General features: G+C 36.8%; 1 long non-coding RNA gene across 1 annotated transcript in view; it reads left to right on the plus strand.

The window, feature by feature from the left end:
* Positions 1-16,298, plus strand: part of LOC311445600 — a 245,444-nt gene that overhangs the window by 224,826 nt on the left and 4,320 nt on the right. The window lies entirely within an intron of this gene.

Genomic DNA, 16,298 nt, shown 5'->3' on the forward strand with positions numbered 1-16,298 from the left:
GTATTTAAGAAGGTTATTTTGTTTTATATAGTGTGAACATTTTGTTGTCATTTTTGCTGCTATTCTTTTCATTAGCCTAGAAGCCCATATCCCAAAAGGCATCCAAATTTCCACAGTAGAAGTCTTCAGAACGTGCCTATATTTCTGCTTTTGAGCATGCTATATCTTGGTAGCACCAAGCAGAAGGGTACTGTACACATAGCAGCCACTCCACAACTAGCCAGGCAGGACATTTTAAGCCACAACTATTCCCTTGAATGTTCCACAAAACAGACAAGAATAAAAGTGAAATTCTGGCAACCCATTTTTGTTCATCACTCCAAAAATGCTTCAGGCTTACTGATCCAAATCCAAATCAGTCAGAAAACAAATCTGAAAGTTTGTTGCAACTACTGGATAAAAAGGAGGCCAACAGCAATGAGACAAAGGGATTGTTCTCTATAATACCATGATGAAGGATAGGAAAATGCTCTTTAAGCTAAAATGCAACTGCTGGCACAAGAGGGAATGAATATAAATGGATGTGAATACTACATTACTGGGAGGGACAGAGGAAAGTTTTCTGACAGACAAGTGAGAACACTTCTCAACATTTTGTTGACCAAGAAGAATGAAACAGAGACAAAACAGTTTTGGAAAGGAGCTTGAAAACTTCACGGAGTCTTTATGACTTGTCTGGTCCATGACAGCAAGGGACCAGCACTTGTTAAATGCATATCTTCATGTATGCCTGAGAGAAGGCATCCAGCTTGAAAATTCATGTGCTTGGACACAAAGCATATGCATTCTTTAGTGTGAGGGTTTAGGTGTGTGGTTTTTTGTTTAGTTTTGTTTTTTAATATTGAAATGACCCCCAAATCAAACAGGGGTTTTGTTGCATTTGGTGTTCTGTTAATGCTAAAGAGCAGGGCAGCTGGACAGCTGGGCAGGTGGGGATGGCACAGGGAGGAGACTTCACAATATCCATGTTGCTGTATAGTGTGTAGTGTCACTGTCACCCCACCTTCTGGCCACAGAGGATCCAGAGCTGAATGCCAAACCAGCAGAATTTGGTGTGTGTGAGTCACAACTTTCTTGACCCAGTTTGAAAGGGTAGTAACAAAATGCATAGCCTGAAGCAGTATCTTTGTAAGGAACATATTGCTCATTTTGTCTCGGTATGTCATGGACACGCTGTGTAGTGACTTTCTAGCAGCCTAATACAGGCTAGTAGCCTGGATACAGCCACTACAACATCCATAATTTCTGTCGTGGTATTGGCCACTTTGCTGCAGATAAAGTGACATCTGAAATGTCTAAATGTACCTCATCCTCCTCTGGGGACTAATCCCCATGAAGACTTATTATATAAAGTTGTTATCAGTTATCTCAAATAACAATATTTATTTTATATATGTGAACTCTGAAGTTTGAATGTACAGAACATGGTTGCCTACAGTTTCCATTTGACCAAAGGTACATTTGTACTATGGTACTTAACGTGATATTTTTCCCCACAAAACACAGCTGTATAAATTGTTAGAATCTTTTAAAGCAAGTATTCAAATTTTGGAAACATTTAAATACAATAAAAATATTCAAAGCAGGATTAACGAAGGCATTCTAGTAAGTTGAAGAGCTAATTATTACCCTAATATCAATACTGACTAACAGCTACTGAGGTTCATATGGCGCTGTTGTATATTTTCGCGAGACAGCAAGAACTGCCACCGTAAACAGGAGTGTAACACTCACATATTGGTAAAGCCAAAAAAAAAAAAAAAAAAAAAAGTCCAAGAGAAAAGAACTTAAGGGCAAAAATTTGCTCAAACAGCAAAAGAGAGAGACACAGCTTCATTAGCAAATGGTTCTAGTTGCCAAAAAAAAAAAAAAAAAAAAAAAAAAAAAAAAAAAAGCCAGTACAGGGAAAAAACTAAAACACAAGGCAAAAGTAATAGATCCCATAAGAAAAGGAGTCAAGGGCTGCTGAGAAAATGCTGAGGCAAACACAAAGAAAGAAAAGGTTCAGCTGGTTGTGCACACAAACAAAGTGTTTCGCTAAGAATTGAATTTCTGCTTTAAAATGCTTGGATGCTTTTCATAACCCAGCAGCAGGGCTGTGTATGTAGACATTCACTCAAAGAAAATAATAATAATAAGAAGAAGAAGAACATATATATCCAAACCATCTCCAATTAAAAACCACAGACCTTTTTTCCCCAAACTTATATTTAATGTGTTTTAGGTAGGGCTCTTCATGCTGAATCATCATACAGGGTTGATCTGGGGATTTGGGGCTTCTCTTGGTTTCTTTCTTTTTTCTTTTTTTTTTTTTTTTTATAAATTCAGCATAAGCAGTTCTGGTGAATGACAGTTTCGTGGATTAATTCACAGGGATATTCTACAACCCAAGAACAAAGCTCAAATTAATGAGAGAAAAAGTAGTCTAGCCTTGCTCCTAAGTACCAGGAGATAGGGTGGTAATGAAGAGTTCCAACTACTCCTTCTTGCTTAAGTCATTATTTGCTACCAGTTGAAAGGGTAAAAAGTAGAGGAACTTATGCTGCCTCTTCTACAAAATAAATGTTTACAGGAGGAGTATGAAGGGTCTTTTCAGGTCTTTTAGATTGCTGGAATAATGAGCTATAATATTTTCAGGCATATCACATCATAAATATGAGTAATTGCAATTATGATGCACTTAAAAGCAATGTAGCTTTCAGAGGAACAGTTGCTTCTACTCAGAAAGTCAGGAAGGTTAGGGTTTTTTTACACATGCACAGACTAGTCATACTAATTCTCCCATCTGTTTCTTATTTGTCATAGAAAACAGATAACTTCAGAACTTCAGATGATATTCAGAAATGTTCTAAAAAACACCAGCTACATTAACTTAAATGTACCTTACAGAAAATAAGACCAGAATTTGACAGGGTCATCCATCACTTGAATCAACTTTCTGATAAGTATCAAAAACAGTAAAGGAAAATGTCAATAAATAGACCAGTGACTCCACACCTGCACCAGTCACACAGGTAAAACCATTCAGCCAACTCAACCATATATATTTATATATAGTTTTTATATTTTATTTTATTTTATTTTATTTTATTTTATTTTATTTTATTTTTATTTTCTTCATAAGCTTTTATGTAGTTGTGTTTTTTCTCAACATGTTGTCAAGGAAACCCTACATTCTTGTAGCTTAGTATCTAGTTCTTTATTGCTATAGCCACAAAACAGTTTAGGATTTTGAGCTGATTGATATACTTGCATTTCCACTGTGTAGCAATGCTTGCAATAACATAAACCGGATAGTGTCGAAGAAAGACCTCTTTTGGAAGATTCATTTCTTCCAAAATACCTGTGGCAAATTAGCCAATTAACTCTTCTATTTTTTAATTTAATTAAATTGTTGTATGTATCAATTTTCTATTATGCTATATACTAACCACCAAAAAAAATAACCCTGTAATCTTACTGTTTTCCTCTTATTTACCTCTATTATGGTTTCTCTTATTTTGTTGTGTTTGAATGATTTTGAGTTCCTCCAACAAAAATATTTTTGGATTGTGTGAGAGGCTGCCAGCCTTTCTATACTTTGAGTGAGAATAATTAAGTTAAAGTTGTATACTACTTGTATCCCTTCCTGTGTCATAATCTTACCTACTATTTATACCATTTTTCATTGGGCAAAGAGGGGCTATATATACACAGAATTTATGATGCAGTCCAAGAAAGAGCTGCTCTTCAACACCTGGCTGTGAAATAGTAGTGTCCACTCTGCCCAGGGATAGATTTCTCCAGAGCACACTAATTCCATCCACACTGCAAGGCACTAGATCAGTCTCAGGGTTGGCACTTATTGCTTGCATCGCGTGCCTTTTGTCCAACAAGGACTTTCTTACTTATGGCTTCCTGGCAGAGTCGCTTCACCTTTTCTAGTGGTGTATGCTATTGCACTGGACTTGTATTTCTGTTGTATGTCATGGTAAAAGGTATTTCTGTCATTCTCTCCTCTCGGTTTCATGGAGCTATGCTTTTTTCTGTTGTCAAGGAAACACCAGTTTTTTCCCCCCTTGCTCGTTAATGTCTGCATTTTTGTTTCCATGGCTACAAAGGAACCTTAGTATTTTAAAATAGCAGTAATTGGATTGCCTTAATTTTTTAAATTTTTTTGGCACCACTAATGGCTCCAGTTTTTTAAAAGCAGACACAAAAACTGTATCAGCAGTTTTTCAGCTATTAATGCTTGGTATCCCCTTGTCCTGAAATACTGGGTACATGCTAAGAAAAGTCATCAGCACCCAAACACTCACTGCACCCAACCTCAGACTCTACACATGGTGCTCCAACATAAGTCACCGAGTTCTTAACAGGAATGAGCAATCTGTTGTTATATTTAAATGTAGTTTTCTGCCCATGCTAATACGGTTTATGGAAAACTGTAGAGATTTTGCATACTCGTTCTTCTGTTATGAGTTGCTAAAGATTCCTTAAATAACTATAACAAAATGTGCCAGTTATCTTTTAATAGAAGTTTCCCCGACCTGTACTGAATGACCCTCTATTTGGCACTGGCTGAATTTCCAAACATTTGTTAAAAAATGCCTTCATTTTGATGCAAAATATGAGCTGAAATTACTGAAAATAGTCACTTTTTCAGTTGTATGAATTTCAATTTCTGGTGAGTGCTTGTAAAGAAGTGCAGAAGTTCTGTTGTGAATTTTCTGGGTGTTAACCCCAGCATTTAACACATTTCTAAGCTTTTGTAAATTTGACCACCAGAAGAATAAACTGGAAGGAATTTTACAGGCAGATGTCTAACATACCCAGGATACGGGGTACATAGAACATGGAAAAAGCACAAATTGAAAGTCCCAGTGTTGCTAAGAATTGTTATTACTTAGCAGGGGCATAACTCCATTTTGCTGAAGATAAAACCTGCAACTCCTTGACAGGCTGGTCTGTGTGTCTGTCTGCATCTGTGTCTGTGTGTACACTCCTACCATGCTGAAATTGTTACCATGCCGCTAATTTTTTATTTCTCACAATTCCACCTCCCTATTTCAAGTGGCTACAGTGCACCATAAATGCAGATTCTTCACCCTCATCTTTCTTCCTTTCCAGTATCTCAAGTTCCTCCTGTCCTCAGCCTCGATGCCACTTGTCCTATATCCCCTGATAGGAGGCGTCACCTCTTGTTACTGCCTGGCTAAGCAGCCATATACAAGTGTTCATATACACTTCCTACTAGTGATGCCCCTGCTCTGGGTTCCTGCACTCTTCCTGTCTAGTTGCTTTCATAGAATCAGAAGCATATCCCTGTCCCACTCCCTGATTTGATTGAAGTTAACCAACAAATTCAAAAGTTATAAGGGAACGACAGACAGAATAACTAGATAATCAGCCTTTTTTTTTTATTTTGAAAACAAACTAGAAAGGATCACCAACTGAAAAAGTCCACAAGCTAGGTATAAGAAAAACATGGCAACAAGTAGCTAGACATAGATAAGTATAAACAAGGAATTCCCTTTAATCTGAAATGCCAGTTTTTACTTTTCATAATGGACTTCTTTGCATCCTTGAGGCTAAGGCATTCTATTGCCATAGAAACAGTATCCTGTGTCATTGTGGACCTTTCTGTTGCTGTGTGCTGTTATGGAAACAGTCATCATAACAGCTGTCCACATGTTATATATCTCAATTATTGTGTTTGTAAAGATCCACTATTAAACTATCCTTTCAGGATTAATTTTAATAACAACTAAGCCTCTGAAGTAGTTAGCAATTTAGTAAACACCTTAAGGCTGCCCCAAATTAAAAATACAGCATTAGAACAAAATGTATAGTAACAGTGCCCTTTCAGTAATTACCAGCCTTTCTAAATCTCTAGCATCTGCAGAAGTTTGGGGGGAAAAAAAAAAAAAAAAAAAAAAAGTTGCCTGTCCACCCTTACAATCATTTGTAAAACTAGTTCAGGAAAGCAAATTCTTCACCTTCTGTGCAAGGACTCCTTTGCACATCTGTCATGCATGCGTGCATGGAAATGAAAAAAAAAAAGAAAAGAGAAAAAAAAAAAAAAAAAGAATAATGTTCAGTGAGAAAATGTAGCTTAGTTGGCTGAACAGGTGAATCCTTTTCATCCCAGGTCAACCATTCTTTTGTCTTGGAAAAGCCATCTAGGATCTTGACATAGATGAATGTGAACCAGAAGCTCAACTCCTACTAATTTTTTCCTGGAAACTGAGACCTTAGATGATCCTTGAGCTTTGAGAAAATCTCTTCATAACATCTGAGGTACTCTTACTTACTTATATCACTAGAGTTCTGTGAGCATAATTATTTTTTAGTTTTCTTGAATAAAACCATTTAAAAATCTGTGACACAGATATAAGTTCTTACTTGAGTTTGTGGTCACTCACCATTTAATTTGTTAGATGTTAATAGTTTTCTGGCTAGTTATATTGATTATACTTTTTAATTACTGTAATTTAAAAACTGCAAATGTGTACTTTTAAACTTCATCCTTTATCTCTATCTTTCATCTTTCTATTTTTTAATTATATTCACCTGTACCAGGAAGGTTATATCTTACCTCTTTTTTCTACAGTTATTACAGCTTGTAATAGGAATATTTCCTAACACTGAAAACCTGAAAAGATGTCAACTACAGATAGGATTTGAATACTTATAAAGAAAACAGTCAAATATAATGAGTTCATTGGTAAAATTCAGGTGCCTCCACTGACCTTCAGGGAAGCAGAGAAACAAAAACTACATGGAAACATGTCAATAACAAAACCCTGCTAATTCCCCTCATAAGGGAAATAAGGCCTTGCTCATCAGGCCAGTGATGTAATGATGCCTCAGCAGTGTTTGTATCATTTAAGTGGAGCAACATTTTTGTGAAGTTCTAATTCTAATTTAGTTCTAATTTAGCATTCAATTTGAATCCTTAGATACTTTTTCTTTCCTAAAGCAAACTACTAATGACTGTATGCTTGAATTTAGCTTAAATATATATATATATGTAGTCTATCAAAACTCCCCCCAGAAAGGTTTTTGAACTGGAACAGAAAGTTCATTTTTTCTCTCCTTATTAATCTCTTCCCAAAGAAAGCTATGTTTAATACTATACAGAAAAAAAAAAAAAAAAAAAAAAAAAAAAAAAAAAAAAAAAAATCACCTTACAAATGAATAGATATTTATATTACACCATCAGGGCTACAGTGAATTGCAAAAACTACTCATCAGTAAACCTCTTTGTTTACTTACCACAGAAAACCAAAGTGAACTCAGAGGTTCAATATATCATCTCCATATTGCATATTCTGATTAACTAAAAATATGCCTGCTTCTGAATGTCCTTCTTTAATGAATTCTACAACTTCTGTTACAACTACGAGACCACGAGCTTCATGTTATACCGAGCTCTGAGTGGGACAAGACGCCTGGTTACTTGCATCTCTGAAGCATGCACTGACCTGAGGTGATGTTCCATAGTCCTGAGCCGTGTCCAGAACTGGTTAATGCTCCTGGGTCAGAACACCATTTTCTAAAGTAGATTTAAATCCTGATTCCTTATCAAGGACCTATAGGCTAGGGCAAAGTGACCCCTATCTCAGCATGTGGGAATTGACTTATGAGGGGACACCACCACCCAGGCCCCACTGGTGGTTACACGCTGTCTGAACTGGGAGATCCTGAATTTACTAGAAAAAAATTTACAAAAAAAAAAAAAAAAAATCGAATCTGAGATGCTTATCCTTGCCTCCAGTTTCATGCACTGACGTGGTACATCACACAGAAGGTGGCAGCGGGCAGGCACACACATGCACGTGCCACTGCGCTGTGCTGTTAGCCGCACACAAAATGGCGGCAGCATGGGGAAGGCTCGATCCCTGTGGCAGTGGCCCCTTCGGCCATGGGCACGGTCCAGCCTCAGGGCCCACAGGACTGCCGTGTCATGGCCCTTCACGTCTGTTGCTTCCAGTGGGCTCTGGTTTTGCTCTGCTGGAGCATGGGGCTGCCCAGTTCCCCCTGCAGGGAGAACGACAGCGCCTGTGGAGGATGCTGGAAATGCCTGACCTTCCTCAGCCAGGTGTGGGGGCAGGAGGCTGGCAGGGTGCCATGAGGGGTGTGAGCAGAGGGGGAAAGAGGATGACTCCCTGCTGGGCAGGAGCATTACCTGCTGCTTGGTGTCGCTCAGCCAAGGGCCATGCTGAGCAGGGGTTAAGTTGAAGTGAGAGCTTTCCCCTTTTCAGGGAGAAGAGTGCAAAGAGTGTCAAGAGCAATTCATTGAGCTCTGAGAAGGGAGATGTATATTATCAGCCCTTCAAAGGACTTGGTGTCAAGCAGTGACTAAAACAATTAGATGTTTTTGAAGATTTTCTCCTGAATGCCATGTGTTCTTCTTGGGGAAAAAAAAAAAAAAATCAAGGAAAACTTGCATTCAGTCAGTGGGAAAATAGTTGGACCAATTAAGATGTCAACACAGAAAATGATTTATTTTTTTTGCTTCAAAATATTTATAGCTTCTCTAATATTAGTAAATAAATGTGCCAAAACTTCCCAAATGGTTAGGTAAATTTAAGTCAAGTGAAAAAGAATGTCAGTTATTTCCAGGACAAGGAATTTTTAGGTACTTCAACATTTTTCCCTTGTAAAATCAATACAGTAAAAATAAAGTACTGACAAAAAAAAAAAAAAAAAAAAAAAAAAAAAAAAAAAAAAACTTTTTCTTAACATGTCCTTTAACTGTTTAGATTCTGCAAGTTTTATTGTTTAGGCATATATTCAAATCTGCCAAGGATAAGTTTGTTATCCCAGTTGTTACCTACGAAAGACTCCATCTTCACAGTGCTGGTATTCTCAGTTGGCTTAGTAAGTAGTGTCTATGAACTGTCAGATTTTTCAATACCTTCCAATATTATTTTTGTAAAGACAGAACAAATTGATGCGCTCAATTTAAGTAGCAAAGCTGACAGGTATAATCCCATTTTGTTCAGCTTCCAAAAAATCTGAGTGCCTTGGAGAGGCTACGAATTCTTCTTCTATCCAGTTATAGCCATGTTTTTCAGAAAACAGACTCTCTGAAATTTATTTTTTAGTATTCCTTTTTTTTTTGGAATGCATGTCTAGATTCTCTAAGACAACAGCAAACTCTAGTAGTTTAAAAACAGACTACATGCCATGCTCTCAATATAGGCCTTAAAGAAAAGTCTACAACAAGATTAGGTAGGAATTCCTTTTTGTTTCTTTTGTAGGTGAGCACAGAAGGGATTCAACATCTGAGGTTTGCCTAAGTTCTAATTCCATAGACATTTTTCATGTCTGTGATCCTGATTATTTGGATAAACATGAGAATCATTGAACTAAAAATAATATTCATCATCACTTTTCTGAAGAAGGGACTTCCTTACAAGTAGTTAATTTACTTTTGTTTAAATCTGTGCAGATCCCATTTGTGTGTTTAGACAGTTTTGAAAGTACTCCTCTAATTTTGAATGTATCATGTATGACACACTGAAATACATATTTATAAAAGAAACAAACATTAATTTTGGAGTAGCTGAATTAAATAATATTTTTTTTCTTTTTTGCTTCCAGTCTTGGCTTGTCTCCAAGTTCTGTGTTTAATGAAGCTTTGTGGAGGTTTTTGTTAATATCATTCTTCTACTTAGAACTCGCCTTGCCTTCTGCTTCCATCACAAATGTATCTGGCAGCACCAGAACCTGTTTGAATCCATATGTGCAGGGAAGCGTTCAGCTGTTCAGACAGTATTTGTTTTTTTCTGTTCCTATGATACTCATTCCACAGTACATCTGGGAGTCCCCCAGTTAGAAGATATACAGTATTCATATCTTGGTTAAAAAGAAAAAATTTGTAGCTCCTATACACTTCATATAGCTCCTATACACTCCTATAACTTTTCATAGACTGGGATTTCTAGTAATTATTGATTTACAGTATTTTATATATTCCAGAGCACTGCTGTACACTCTGAATTTATCATCACTAGAAAATGTATAATAGAGCTATTCTTTTTTCTGAGCATGAAAACTGTATGTTGGCATTAACCAAGAACTCCAGTTTTGCCATCTAATCAGTCATGAACTTGCTGATAACAATGCATTTCCTACTGACTTAGTGCTGTAGAACTGACATAGATATTATTTATTTGTGCAGCAACTTATAATGGTTCTTAAATGAATCTTAAATTCAGAGAAAATTATGTATTGAGGCAGCTAGTAAGAAAGTGTTTTAATGTACTAGATATGAAAAACTAGATATGAAAAATTGCATTTAAAATGTTTTGTGGAAATACTAGTCATCGTTAAATCTACTTTGTGCACATATTTATTCCATTTATTTATATTTTTACTTCAGTTTTTGGCTGTTATATTTTGGACTCTAATTGCTTATAACAGAGAACTTGTACATCCTGAGGAGATGGATGGCATTAATCCAAGTTGGCCTATTCAAATAATAGTAATTTTGATCCTTTTCAGCACTTTGGATTTATTTAATTTTTTAATTTATACAAGTTGTTTATTCTTTAATTATTGCTTTTGCTGAAATGCTAAGTTGCAGACAACTTCCTATAAAGCTTAGCTTCAGCATAGCTTTAACTGTAGGTAGCACAATGATGAAAAAACTTTTGTCTCCCAAAGTGCCAACTAATCATCACTAATGAAGCTACACAAATTAATAACAATAGAGGGGGTGGGAGGAGGGCTAGAAGAGTACAAATTTCCATGTCTAAATTCTGTATCTAAGAACTGTCTTGTGCACTAAACATTTTGTACCCTTGATACTAAGACGTAACAATATGGGGAAAAACAAGTGTATGATTTTGCAGGTATACTACATGCACAGGTAGGAGTTAAACTGTGATGATGTTAACTTGGTAGTACTCTTATTTTTGACAAAGTACAACTCTTCAAGTAATGTTCTGTAAATGTATTTTTAATACTTACTGAATCCTTAGATCTTTTTTAAGTTCTTGCACAGATTTTACTCAAGTTTTCTTATTCTGTATGTACCAAACTCATAGAAGCATATAAAATGCCTTTGGCTTTGTATCAGGACAGTTCCAGACAATGCAGTGTTCTTCAGTGCTTCCAAGATTGTTTTCCCACATATTCCTTTCATTTTTTCTTCAGTGCTATCATATTGTACAGTTGAAGTGTATTAAGAAATGTCCATAGCCTGTACTAAGCATCAGATCAGGTTACAACAACATGCAAATTCAGGCATTTTATCTTGCTGGACTCTGCCAGTTAATTACGATTGCATCGCCTTCTTCCTGATTTTTATTTTTCCTAAATGGGAATTATTTTTACATGGATGAGGATTTTTTGAAATCTGTTTATTAGATTAAAATGTTTATTAGAGAAGACCATGAAGGAAAATACTTTTGTCCCAACTGTACATGTAGGGTTTTCTATTACATTTTTTTTTTTTTTTTTTGGATACCACCATACTGATGTTACTTTTTGTACAGCAAGTGCTAGTATCCAGCTATGTTGAATGGAATAGAAGGATTTAGCAACTTTGGTTCTTCATACCTTAGAGCGTAAGCCTTCCTTCTTTCTCAGAAATACTTTTTATGAAATAATTCTTTACGTACAAAATAATTCTTAAAAATACGAACCTGCAATCTTCTTGGTGTCCAATCTTTGTTTTGTATTCATTATGTGTAGTATGTACCAATGTAATATATCAAAATTGCAATGTGTATTGATTCTTCCATTGAAATACAAAATAAATAGTTTAGAAGAGATGAGTAGAAATTGCAGATGTTTATGTTATTTGGTCTTCTGTTCATCTTCCAGTTTAGTTTCATCTGATTATTATGAATAGCTCTGTGAGGCTTAAAGACCTCTTTGGGGTACTGATAATGTACCTTACAAATATTCAGAAAAAAAAAAAAAAAAAAACAGGACATGCTGTTAAATGTGTGGTCCTTAACAGAGAAACCTAGAAGGAAAGAGATACTGGAGTGGGACAAGAAAACAAGTGAGTAACAAAATCGTCAGGGAAAAAAAAATAAAATAAAAAAGTAAAACTTCTAACTGAACAGTCCACCTGAAAATTGACTGATAACTGCCATGGCTTTTTAAAAATGCTCCTCGTTTAATACAAAGTTAGAAAGGTGCCTCGAATGCTAGGCTTCTCTGCATTGCGACCACCAGCATGATTCATTCACCAATACATTTCCTGACTCAAAGTCTGTGTTAGATGATACAGGCCATAAATCAAATATGTACACTTGCTAATTTGTTTCACTTTTCAGGTGATACTCAAACATATAAAAAGCAGTCATAGAAAAAGGTTGTGAAATGGCAAGTGATTGAAAGTAGAAATTCACTTAAAATTTGTTGCATTTTTAAAGAATACAAAAACTTTCATACCAGCTGATGCTGTATTTCCAATCTGCTAAGGTAGTCATTTCTGAGTACACTGTTGAAAGCTGCAGTAAATTACATACTTTACAAACAATCTACAGAGACTGGAAAAAATACGGGTTTGTCTTCATCATACTTCTGTGGTCAGCCACTGCTAGACACAAGTTATAGTTGTCTAAGCCTGTTGGATTTATAAGTGATCTGATCGTTATCTCTATGATAATTAAGACATCAGCCATCACCACTAAGTAGCCGCTTCCATCCAGTAGTTTGTGTACAAAGAATTCTCAGCTGTTATTTCCAGATTGCGGTTTCTTTAAACCACGTCAAAAGATACCTGGTGAGCACAAGATTTCTGAAACAAAGAGGTTTATTTTGGATAAGGGAGCATGGTTTGAAGACCATGAGTGCATATAGAGCTCCATGTTTGTGATGTAATGTGTAATATGCTATGACCACTACCTGTCATCACTGGTTCTTCAAGGTTTTACATTGGGAAGTTGCATTCATCAAAAGTTTAATAGCTTGTGTGTTTAGAAGAAATGTTGTGGTCCTTAAACAAGGATCAGATATAGTTGTGAAGCACTTTAAAACATGTGGCTTTGTCTCTAATTGTGCAGTTACTGTGCTTACTCATGAGTTGTGGGTGATAACGTGATTATCATCTGCCTACTTGATCACATGTACATTTTGATGCTTGAAAAAAATATATATATATCTGGCTGGTAATTGTCATATTACACAAATTTAAAGAGACTGTTTCCTAGACAACAGAATAGTTGTGTTGCATCCATGAACTGTACACCGTCTTGTATCTGCACCTAGGTGACACACCTGGTGGCAGCTGCTGCTCCCATTAATAACATGGACAAGATGGAGCTGTTTCCATAGCCATAATCAAACTCCCTGAACTATGCAAGTCAAGGAAATCACATAATTGTATGAAACAAAACCAAAACGACAAAATTCATGGTGCTAATGAGTCATACAGTCAATACCTTGATAGAAATGTTGAGTTTGTTTTTAAATGGAAACCAAATCATTCAGTAGCCAAAGGCCATTTAAGGCTATCCTATTTAGGATATCTGCTGGAAAAAAACAAGTGCACCTGTATAACATGGCACATCAATTCACTATGACGATTCAAGTATGTTAAAATAAAATACGACAGACAGCAGGTGGAAGACCTAACCTTAATATAGCCACTATGCTAACAATAAGGCAATGAGATGGCCAGTTGTCATTATTTTATATACTATTTTATTATTATTAATTTTATACATTACTGTATATATTTTGTATATTCTCAGATGGGGGAGAAAGCTGATGGGAAAAATGGTTATTGACATTCAAATCACATAAACATTATCACAGCCTAGTTAGTGTAGACAGCGTTAGACAGCATCTTTCACAGGAGCAGTAGCTGCATCACATGCTTGGTAAGGAAGGTGTTTGGCAGTTTTACTCATGAGGCAACAGAACTCTGAAGTTGTGCAGGTTTAGGAAATTCATGGCAGTGAAAGCAATCTAAAGGGCTAATTTCTAGTTCAAGGGCTAGATCATTTTACTAAATGCATATTTTTATATACCCTAACTTAAACTAAATGCTCTGAAGTAAAGATAATATTTGGTGTTTGGTGTTTGGGGAGGAGGTGGGGAAGCTTCTGGGGGAATGGTGTTGGTGGTTTGCTTTTTGTTGTCTGGGGAAGACATTAAATGCTAGGTAACAAAAACTCAATCTCTCCTCAATGTTTTTAGGTTCCTTAGCTAAAAAAGGGTGTGTTTTAGCAGGAGTATAGTGGTATCATCACTTAGCAGTTTGTATTCTATGCTAGTATTTCACAGTCAGATGGTCACAAGTTTCTGAAGATCTTTATCACGCTTTTTTTTTTTCCTAAATGACTTAAAGTGTGAATGTAATAGTAAATGAATTTGCTTATTGATCCTGTGACATTTAGTCAGGATTGCCTGTAAATTTAAAAAGGAGTTCTCTGGGGTGTCTCTCCCTCTGTGGGTAGTAAGGGTTAGAGTCTGATGGAAGGTGCATCACCTTCGGCACATGCCTTTCATAGGTAGTTTCTGACAGCAAGTCTGCCTTTCAAAGCTTCTCCAAGAAAAGTCATTTCTTTTCTGTAGGCCTTTTCTATTCAAACTGCAGCCAGTCATTGATCAGCCACCTCTAGAATCATTGCTCAATGCCTCTAGGTCAGCCACCCTTGTCCTTACGGGTGACTGCAACTTGCCAGACATAAACTGGGAAATCCACTCAGCTGATACAAACAGGTCCAGGAGATTCCTAAAATATCTGGATGATAACTTCTTGGTACAGGTATTAAGAGAGCACACTAGGAAAGGTGTCCTCCAAGATTTGCTCCTTCTAAATGTTGGTCCGTTCCTTGAGATAACATCAGTCCATTTCTTGATAAGGATGGTCATCTCTCAAACAGGGTCACAGGCAAAGCAGAGACATTTAATGCCTTCTTCACCTCTGTCTTCAACACTGATGATGGGCTCCAGGACCCCCAGAGCCCCAAGTTGGAGGACCATGACTGTGGTAACGATAAACTCCCAGCCAACCCCAAACTTGGGCGAGATTTGCTGCTTCCTCATGAGGGGAGCAGAGGGGCAGGCACTGATCTCTTCTCTCTGGTGGCAGTGGCAGGATCCATGGGAACAGCATGAAGCTGTGACAGGGGAAGGTCAAGCTGGGTGTTAGGAAAAGATTCTTCACCAGGAGGTTGATCAGGCACTGGAAAAGGCTCCCCAGGGCAGTGGTCACAGCCTGTTGGCATTCAAGAAGTTTTGGACAAGGCTCTCAGACACATGGTTTGGTTTTTGGGTGGTCCTGTACGGAGCCAGGAGTTGGACTCTGTGATCCATGCAGGTCCCTTCCAACTTCGGATCCTGAGTGATTCTATGATTGCATGACTGTAAATGATAACAAGTTGATGGAGATCTGCAGCCTTGTGAGAGAAGGTTGTGCTGCTGTTCTGTTCATTTGTTGTCACTGTTACAGAAGGACTGACTGACTCTCAACAAAATGTGACCAAACCACATCCACTATAATTGTCTGGTGTTGAAGTAATTTATGCAACCTAGTACATAATCATGATGTGTTAGTAATTTGACCAGTTTATTGAGTAAATAGAAACACCAGTATGGAGGCATTCCCAGTTCAAATTCCCTCCTTCCCACAAATAAATCTCAGATGGCTTTCAAAAGATGCTATTTTAGAGCCTAGAAATGGTTTTTGGAACCAGACTGTTTTAGATGTGTCTGGAAGGAAAATAACGTCATTTTGAAACAGGAAATAGATGTACAATGGTATTGTTATGAAACTTCATCCCCCTTTTTTCCCCTCCCTATATCACCAAGGTAGAGAACAGTGCCACTTTCTGACTTTGTAGAACAGTGCAAAGCTTTATACAATAGAAACATAACACAGGTTAAGAAACTCCAGGAAGAATCCTTGTAGTACAAGTCCTTTCAGAAAACAAATTCTGAATCTGCATATAAGTCTGTGAAAAAAAGACTTAGTTCCTTGTTTTTAGTTATAAGGAAGTATATTTCCCCTTTTTATATTATAGAAAATAGAATATGGTCACTGACAATGAGTAATTCTTATTATACACTCTGCCTGTTCTGTCATCTTTTTTTCCCCAAAAGACAATATGTTTCGTTATCATGTTGAGTTTTCATTTATATTTTTGATCTACTGGAAAAAAAAAAAAAAGAGCCTGAATGTATCTTCCTCCTTTTTTTTCCAGCAGGGAAATTCTGTCTAGATCACATTTTAAAATGGAATTAGGGGAACCATTTATTTCTGCAGAAAAATGTGCTTTGGATTTAGGGATGGGCAGCCCTTTGGGAGTGGCTGCTGCTGGGATGCAGAATCAGAGTGGGAT

This window comes from Aythya ferina (assembly GCF_964211825.1).
Source record: "Aythya ferina genome assembly, chromosome: 16".
Lineage (NCBI taxonomy): Eukaryota > Metazoa > Chordata > Aves > Anseriformes > Anatidae > Aythya > Aythya ferina.